Source organism: Pteropus alecto, unplaced genomic scaffold (assembly GCF_000325575.1).
Source record: "Pteropus alecto unplaced genomic scaffold, ASM32557v1 scaffold146, whole genome shotgun sequence".
Classification (NCBI taxonomy): Eukaryota; Metazoa; Chordata; class Mammalia; order Chiroptera; family Pteropodidae; genus Pteropus; species Pteropus alecto.
Window position 1 is genome coordinate 22,739,512 of NW_006442107.1, and position 9,221 is coordinate 22,748,732.

Genomic DNA, 9,221 nt, shown 5'->3' on the forward strand with positions numbered 1-9,221 from the left:
TAAATGTTAATAATCTTCCAGGGAGGGGTCTTATTTACCACTGAGACTTTAAAGACCATTGATATGCTGATAACTCCCACCATTTGAATTCTAGCCTTCCATGGTATTCTCATGTTCAGGCTGGTATTAGCTAATTGCTTATGGGACATCTCTCTCTCCATTTTCCTTGGGAACCTCAAACTCTACATGATCAAAATGGAATCACATTCAAGATTGTTCTCTAATAGATGTCCAGGTTAGAAATCTTTTTCACCCTGCTGGTCTTGGTGAATCACTCATTCTTCAAGTCAGAGCTTAAATTTCACTTTCTCCGTGATTCCTTCCATAACTAATGTAGATGAATTGCTAATAACTCCCTTCTCTGTACAGCCACTGTTCCATGTATATTACTGTACTTGGCATATGTTGGTATGATTATTTGCATGTTTGCCCTGTTTCTGAGGGGAAAGGACTGTGTTGTCCATCATTGTATCTCTAGTGCCTATAGCAGAACCTGTCATAGGTACTCAAACATTTGTTGAATAAATTTTAATCCAAATCCAGCATTTATGAACAATTGTCATGGCTAATATATTACAATGGATTGTTTAAATAGACGATAGATGAAATTGAACTTAAAAAAACCCCTTGTATTCTGTAAACCCAATGTGGTAAGAACTCAAGGATAATATTATTTAAAAAATTTCTAGTATGTTTCAAAGATACTTCAAATGTTCTTTCATTCTTAAAAAGCATGAAAAAAGATATTAAGAGAAATGATTTTGTGTAATATGCCAGCAAATCTAGACTCTTTGTTTAATGTATTTGTCTAATTAAAAATATAAAAAGTCACTGGTGATAAAATGTCTTTAATTTGACTTGAAGATTTGTTATCTTTAAATAACATATTCTTATAAATTAATGCTTTTATGTTGTAAGAAATCTAGAAAATACAACTGTCAAAAGAAGACATTTAAAACCATAATTTTACTGCAAGGAGTGACCATTGTTGTTATCCTAATATATTTTTCCACTCTTTCTCTGTAACTACATAGAACATATATAGAGATAATGGTATATTGAAACCATGAGACCTAACAATATATTGCAATTCCATAGTTTTAGAAATTCTTTTACAACCTTTTTAATGGTTTCATAGTATTCAGTTATATGAACAAACCTTTATTAATGGCATTCTTTAATTTTTGTTTTATAAAAGTGCCACAATGAGTATAAGTATTGTTAAACTTAAAATGATTAGTCAGATGTTTTATTTTAATAAATATGCACATAAAAATGAATGTGGAGGTGATTAGTTTAAATGCTGATCAACAAACTGTGTGAAGAAAGGGTGTTGTGGCCACTCACTATTAGATGAAGGCTCCCAGGAAATATATACTGAAAATAAGACTCTTGGTCAGGTCTGGGTTTGGCTACTCCCTGCTTCCCCAGTTTATATGAGCCCTTTCAAGTCAGCATGGCTTTGAGTGAGTGTGCTGGGAACAAGGGCTTATAGTTTGCTTATTTGGTAGGCCTATACGGGGACCAGCTTTTGGGCCCCTGGCTGGCAGGAGTTTGGAGAGGTGGGAAGCAAGTTGCTTCTGAGATGAGGCCAACCTCTACTTTCCAGGGATAAGTGGAAGCTGAACACTTCAGGGGGTGGAATGAGTATCCTCAGCTGATCAGGCAGCAGAGCATGAGGCACAGGAATGGGATTACACAAAACCTAAACAAACCAATAATGGATAATAGCTAGACCAGTCACACAGCTAAATTTTGGGGAATCTCTTATCACTTTGGGGATCTCCTTTAATATCCTGAATTCCACGACTTCCTTTCTTGGTTTATGAATTTTGGTAGACCATATCATCTAGTACTAGTTTCCTGAGAAATGTGTGGGAGGTAAGTTTGCATCCTTGGATGTGTAAAAATGTCTTTATTCTATCCTTACTTTTGATTATCTGGTTATAGAATTTTGGTTTGGAATAATTTTTCTCCACAACTTTAGGCTATTGTTTTATTGTCTTTTAGCTGTTTATGTTGAGGTTGAGAAGCCAGTCATTCTGATTCCTGCTCCTTTATTTCCTTATTTTCCTTCTCTGAAAGCTTATAAGATCTTCCTCATCTCCAAGGTTCTAAAATTTTGTGATGACACGCCTTGGTAGGAGGCTGGGGATGTCTCTTTTTGTCTATAGTTTCTAGAATCGTTGGGCTTTCATTGGGCCCTTTCATTCTGTGAAATTTTCTTGCATTATTTATTTCTTCCCTCTCTGTTTTCTATGTTTTCTTTTTCTAGAATTTCTGTTATTCGGAAGTTCAACCTTCTGGCCCAGTCCTCCTAATTCTTTTATATTTTCTCTCATTTTCTTAAGAACTTTATTTTTTAGGACATATTCTTAACCTTATTTTCCAACTCTTTTATTGAGCTTTTACCTTTTACTATCATTTTTAATACCCAAATATCTTTTTTCTACAATTTTATTGTATCTTACATTTTAGTATGACATCTTGTTTTTGCTTCAGGAGATATTTTTTACTCTCTGTGGATATTAGTTTTTCTTTTTTAACCATTCCTCTAAATAATTTGTTTTCTGCAGTTTCCTTTTTTTGCCTTCTTGCTTGGTTTTGGTCCCTGCCTTTCATATTTTAGAGACTTTATTAAGATGTCTTGCCTTCTTTGGCTCTTGGTTCTTGTTTAAGAATGGAGAACTAGAAAATCGATTAGAGACTACAAAAGTAGGTTAGCCTTATTGACTGCCAACTTCATTATAAGGCTAATCTGGCTTGGCCATTTGTTGGGAGTTTCTGGTACCTTCTTAAAATACATTCATTCACCTTTAGGGATTATAACTAGTTTTGTCTCCTGCTGGAGAGTAGAGCATGGATGCCAGCATTAAGAAAGGTGATTAGGATCTGTGGCCATGCCACCCTGAACGTGCCCGATCTCGTTTGATCTTGGAAGCTAAGCAGGGTCGGGCCTGGTTAGTACTTGGATGGGAGACCTAGGAATACCAGTTACTGTAGGCGTAAAAAAAAAAAAAAAGTGATTAGGGAAGAAGGCTGCAGGTTGTGGTGCTCACTATGCATAGATGGCTATATTATGTAACCATACTTTTAATTCTCTTCCATCCTTCAGTCTGTAGACCACCTCTCTTAGTCCCTCCAGAGCAGTGTGGAGCTGAGGTGGTGATGCTAGCTCTGGGGAGCAGCTGCAAATACAGATGAAGCTTCAGTTGCTCACCTGCTGTGCGGCCTGGTTCCTGGTACCAGTCCACGGCCCAGGGTGTTGGCGACCTCTGCTCTAGAGGATGTACCTCACCTGACCCCTGTTGAGGGACATGGACTTGTTTCTACTCTTTTCATTATTGTATATAATACAATCTTTATGAACATGCTTAGAAAATAACCTTGTGTAAACATTTCTGTAGAATAGATTTTTAGAAATAATGCTATTGGGTAAAGAATTGTGTACATGTATTTTTTCACTTTTTATTGCAAAATATACATAGTGTACAATTTACTATCTTAAACATTTTTAAGTATACAGTTCAATGGTATTAAATGTGTTCATAATGTGCAGTCATTACCACCATCCATCTCTATAACTCCATTCATTTGTAAAACGGAAACTCTGCCCAATAAACAATAAACTCCCCATTTCCCTCTTCCCTAAGCCCCTGGCAACCACCATTTAACTTTCTGTCTCTATAATTTTGACTACTCATACTATAAATAATATAGTATTTTTTGTTTCTAGCTTATTTCATTTAGCATAATATCATCATGATTCATCCATGTTGTAGCATATTGCAGTTTTTCCTGCTTCTTTAAGGGTAAATAACACTCCATTGTGTGTGTGTGTGTATTTTGCTTTTCCATCTGTTGATGGATATTACTGGATCATGGTAATTTTTATTTTTATTGGTTTTAGGAATTATCATATTTTCCACAGTGGCTGTATCATTTTACATTCCGACCAAATAGTACCCAAAGGTTCCATTGTTTTCACATTCTTGCCAACTTACTATTTTTTTTTGATAGTAGATATCCTAATGGGCATGAGATTGTAGTATCTCATTGTGGTTTTGATTTGCATTTCCCTAATGATTAGTGATGTTAAACAGCTTTTCATCTGTTTATCGGCCATTCATATATATCTTTGGAGAAATGTCTGTTCAAGTAATTTGCCCATTTTTGAATCAGGTTGCTTGTTTATTTGTTGTATTTTAGAAGTTCTGTATATACTGGATATTAATTCTTTAACATATGTGATTTACAAATATTTTCTTCCATTTTATGGATTGTCTATTATCTTGGTGTATATAGTGTCTTTTGATGTGCAAAATTTTCAACTATTCATGATATCCAATTTATCTATTTTGCTTTTGTTACCTATGACTTTGGTGTTGTATTCGAGAAATCATTGCCAAATTCAGTGTGATGAAGATTTTGTCCTATGTTTTTTTCTAAGAGTTTTATTTTAAGGGCTTACATTTAGGTCTTTGATCTATTTAATTGTCATATATGTCATATACAGTGTTAGGTTAAGTGTCCAACTTCATTCTTTTGCATGTAAATATCCAGTTTTCCCAGTTTTACCATTTGTTGAAAAGACTGCCCTTTCCCCCACTGAATGGTCGTGGCACCCTTGTCAAAAATTATATGATCATATATGTGAGAGTTTGTTTCGAGTTTCTCTGTTCTAGTCTATTAGTCTGTATTTCTATCTTTATGCCAGTACCAAACCATCTTGATTACTATAGCTTTGTGGTAAGTTTTGAAATCAGGAAAAGTGAGTTTTCTAGCTTTGTTCTTTTTCAAGATTGTTTTGGCTATTTGAGATTCCATATGAATTTTGAGATGGGTTTTACTATTTATGCAAAACACATTGGAATTTTAATAGGGATTGTAATGAATCTGTAGCTAGCTTTGGATAATATTGACATTTTAACAATGTTAAGTCTTCCAGTCTATTAATATGGGATGTGTTTCTATTTATCTTTAATTTCTTTCAGCAGTGTTTTGTAGTTTTTATTGTACAAGTCCTTTACCTCCTTAGTTAATTCTTAAGTATTTTATTCTTTTTGATCCTATCGTAAGTGGAATCATTTTGGCAATATCCTTTTAGATTGTTAATATATAGAAATGGAACTTACTTTTTTGCATTAATTTTGTGACCGGCTATTTTGCTGAATTCATTTATTTCAAACAGGTTTGTGTATTTGTTTTGTTTTGTTTTTTGATGTGGAATCTTTAGGATTTTCTACATATAAGATCATATCATGTACAAACAGATAATTTTACCTCTTTCTTTACAGGTAGGTTGCCTTTTTTTTCCTTGACTGATTCCTCTGGCTAGAATTTTTAGTATGTCGAATAGAAGTGTTGAAAGCAGACATCCTTGCCTTATTCCTGATTTTAGAAGAAAAGCTTTCAGTGTTCACCATTGAGTATGATATTCAGTGTGAGTTTTTCATATATGGCTTCTGTTATATTGATGTAGTTTCCTTATATTCCTAGTTTTTGAGTATTTTTTATCATGAAAAGGTGTTGAATTTTGTCAAATGCTTTTTCTGCATCAGTTGAAACAATCATGTTTGTTTCCCCTTTATTAATGTGGCGTAGTACAATGACTTTAATTTGTTGAGCCATGCTTGCATTCCAGGAATAAATCCCACTTGGTCATGGTGTATTATCCTTTTAATATGCTGCTGAATTCAGTTTGCTCTCATTTTGTTGAAAATTTGTGCATCAGTGTTTATAAGAGATATTAGTCTTTAGTTTTCTTTTAACGTCCTTGTCTGGCTTTGGTATCAGGGTAATGTTGGCCACATGGAATGAATTGGGAAGTATTTTGTCCACTTGAGGATTTTGGAAACATTTGAGAAAGATTGGTAATCTTATTTAAATATTTGGTAGAATTCATCAGTGAACCCATTAGGTCCAAGGCTTTTCTTTGTCAGGAGATTTTTCATTACTGATTGTCTCCTTACTGGTTATAGGTCTGTTCTGATTTTCTATTTCTTTGTGAGTTGGCCTTAGTAGATTTTGTGTTTCTAGGAATAGGTCCATTTCATCTAGGTTATCCAATTTGTTGGCATATAATTTTTCATAGTACTCTTTTTTATAAAGCTTTCTATTTCTGTAGAATTGGTAGTAATGTTCTTGTTTTTATTTCTGATTTAAGTACTGTGAGTCTTTTCTCTTTTCCTTAGTCTACCTAAAGTTTTGTCATTTCATTGACCTTTTCAGGGAACCAACTTCTGATTTTTTTTTTTTTTTTATTCTCTATTTTGTTTATCTCTGGTTTAATCTTTATTTTTTCCTTCTGCTATCTTTGCATTTAGTTCTTTTAGTTTCTCTAGTTCTCTAAGTTGTAAAGTTACATTTGTGATTTAAGAGCTTTGTTTTGTTTTTTTGTTATTGTTGTGGTTTATTTTTTAATGTAAGCATGTATAGCTATAAATTTTCCCCTTAGCACCACCTTTGTTGTGTCTCACAAGTTTTAGTATTTTGTATTTTCATTTTCATTTGTCTCTAAGAATTTTCTTATTCCTTCATGATTTCTTCTTTAGTCTATTGGTTGTTTAAAAGCATGTGGTTTAATTTCCACAATTTGGTGGATTTTCCAGATTTCACTCTTATTGATTTCTAACTTAATCCCACGGTGGTTGGAGGACATACTTTATGATATATAAAAATCTACTGAGACTTAACTTTTGGCCTAACATATGGTCTTATCTTGGAAGATGGCCCATTTTGTACTTGAGAAGGTGTGTATGTTGTTGGATAGAGTGCTCTATTAGATCTAATAGGTTTATTGTGTTGAGTCCTACTTATTCTATTTACTTAGTTATCTTCTGTCTGGTTATTCTGTCCATTCTTGTGAGTGGGGTATTGAAGTTTCGAATTATTATTGTGGAACTATTCCTTCAATTCTGTTTTTACTTTATATATTTTGATGATCTGTTTTAGGTATGTAAATGTTTGTAATTGTTATATATTCCTATTGCGTTGAAACTTTTATTAATACACAATGTCCTTCATCTCTTGTAAACTTTAAAACCTCTTTTGTCTGTTGGCGTAGTCATCTATGCACTCTTGGTTATCTTTGCATGGAATACTTTTTTCCATCCTTTCACTTTCAATGTCTGGCGTCTTTGGGTCTAAAGTGAGTCTGTTCTATGTTTCATATAGTTGGATCATGTGTTTTTATTCATTCTTCCAATTTCTGTCTTTGATTGTAAAGCTTAATCCATTTACATTTAAAGTAATTACTGATAAGGAGGGACTTCTGTTCTTTATTATGTTATTTGAATTATCACTTTTTTGTTTCTCATTTCTTGTATTACTTTCTTCTTTTGTGATTGGTTTTTCTGTACTGAAATGTCTAAATTCCTTTCTCATTTCCTTTTGTGTGCATTCTACAGTTGTTTTCTTTGTGGTTACCATGTTGATTACTTTCAACATCCTAAAATGACATTTCAGTTTGAATTTACACCAGCTTCAATGACATACAAACAAACACTCTGCTCCTTTACTGCTCTTCCTCACCTCTTTTGGTGGTCGATGTCACAAAATTTTATCTTTGTACATGGTATGCCTCAAACCATAAACCAATAATTTTTTTAAATGCATTAGTCTCTTAAATTATATATAAAACAAGATTTGAAGTTACAAACCAAAGTTACAGTAATACTAGCTTTTAGACTGTCAAATGTAAGAAATGCTCAAACCTGTAGAGACTATTTATGAGTTTATTTGAGCCAAACTGATGACATTGCTAGGAAGCAAGCTTAAATGCTCCAGAAAATGTCAGTTTTGCAGTTTCTTTTATCTTTACACGAAGTGGAGATTGCAAGGTTCAGGATAATTAACAAGATTTTATGCTCCCTTTGAGGGTGGTTATGCCTTTGAAGGGTCTGGAAAAGAGGATTACTACTGGCATATCAAAGGTGTGTTAACCTAGAAGCACCAGAACAGTGGACAAGGCTTGCTTAAAAACCTTTTATTAAGAAAGTTAATAGGCACACCATGACCTCCTCAGTTAAGAATACAATCAGATCACTCTGTAAGGTTACTTTAGCTTAGATTTATTAACGTGCCCTTTTTTTTTTGTCAATAAGACTAATAAGAAACTAATACATTAAAGAAAAAAATTAAGTCATGTAGAAAACAAAAAGTACAGTTAAAAACTGATATTACAATAATACCATCTTTGTAATTGCCCATGTATTTACCTTTTTGAGATCTTTATTTCTCCATATGGCTTTGAATTACTGTCTAGTGTCCTCTCATTTTACCTTGCAGGACTCCCTTGAGCATTTCTTTCTGGGTCAGGCTTGTTGTGCTAATGAACTCCTTTAGCTTTCGTTTTTCTGGGAATGTCTTAATTTTCTCTCATTTTGAGAGACAGTTTTGTTGGATATAGAATTCTTGGTTCTTTTCTGTTAAGACTTTATCAGCCCATTGTCTCCTGGACTCCATAGTTTCTGATGAGCAATCTACTGATAACTTTATTGGGAATCACTTGTTTATGATGATATGCTTCTCTCTTGCTGTTTTCAAGATTCTTTGTCTTTGGTGTTTGACAAATTGATTATAGTGTGTCTTGGTGTGTATCTCTTTTGAGTTCAACATACCTGAAGTTTGTTGAGATTCTTGGATGTATTCATGTTTTGTATCATTTATGAAGTTTTTAGCCATTATTTCTCAAAATATTCTCTCTGCTTCTCTCTCTCTCTTCCTCCCCCTCCTCTCTCCTTCTTCTCTCTTCATCAGGGACTCCATAATGCATGTGTTAGTCTTCCTAATGATGTTCCAGAGGTACCTTTAGGCTCTGTTCACTCTCCTTAAATCTTTTCTGTTCCTTGGGTTCAATAACTTCTATTGTCCTGTCTTCAAGTTTGCTTATTCTTCTGCTTGCTCAAATCTGTCTTTGACTTTTTCTAGTGAATGTTTCATTTCAGTTATTGTATTTTCAGCTCCAGAAGTTCTTTTTGGTTTCTTTTTAGGTTTTCTTCTTATTGATACCCATTTCATACATCATTTTCTTGACTTTCTTCTCATCTTCCTTTAGTTCTTTGAGCATCTTTAAGACAATTGTATTAAATTTGTGTAGTATATCTGCCATCAGGTCTTTTTAGGGACAGTTCTTATTAATTTATTTTTTCCTTTGAATGGACCATGTGTTCATGTATCTTTTTTTTTTTTTTTTTGTCTTAAGATTTTTTTTTTTTGTG

The 9,221-nt window shown here is 33.5% G+C and overlaps 1 protein-coding gene and 1 pseudogene across 4 annotated transcripts in view; both read left to right on the forward strand.

Annotated features, from left to right (window-relative positions):
- Positions 1-9,221, forward strand: part of OSBPL1A (oxysterol binding protein like 1A) — a 193,577-nt gene that overhangs the window by 12,354 nt on the left and 172,002 nt on the right. The window lies entirely within an intron of this gene.
- LOC112469407 lies at positions 2,891-3,006 on the forward strand (annotated as a pseudogene).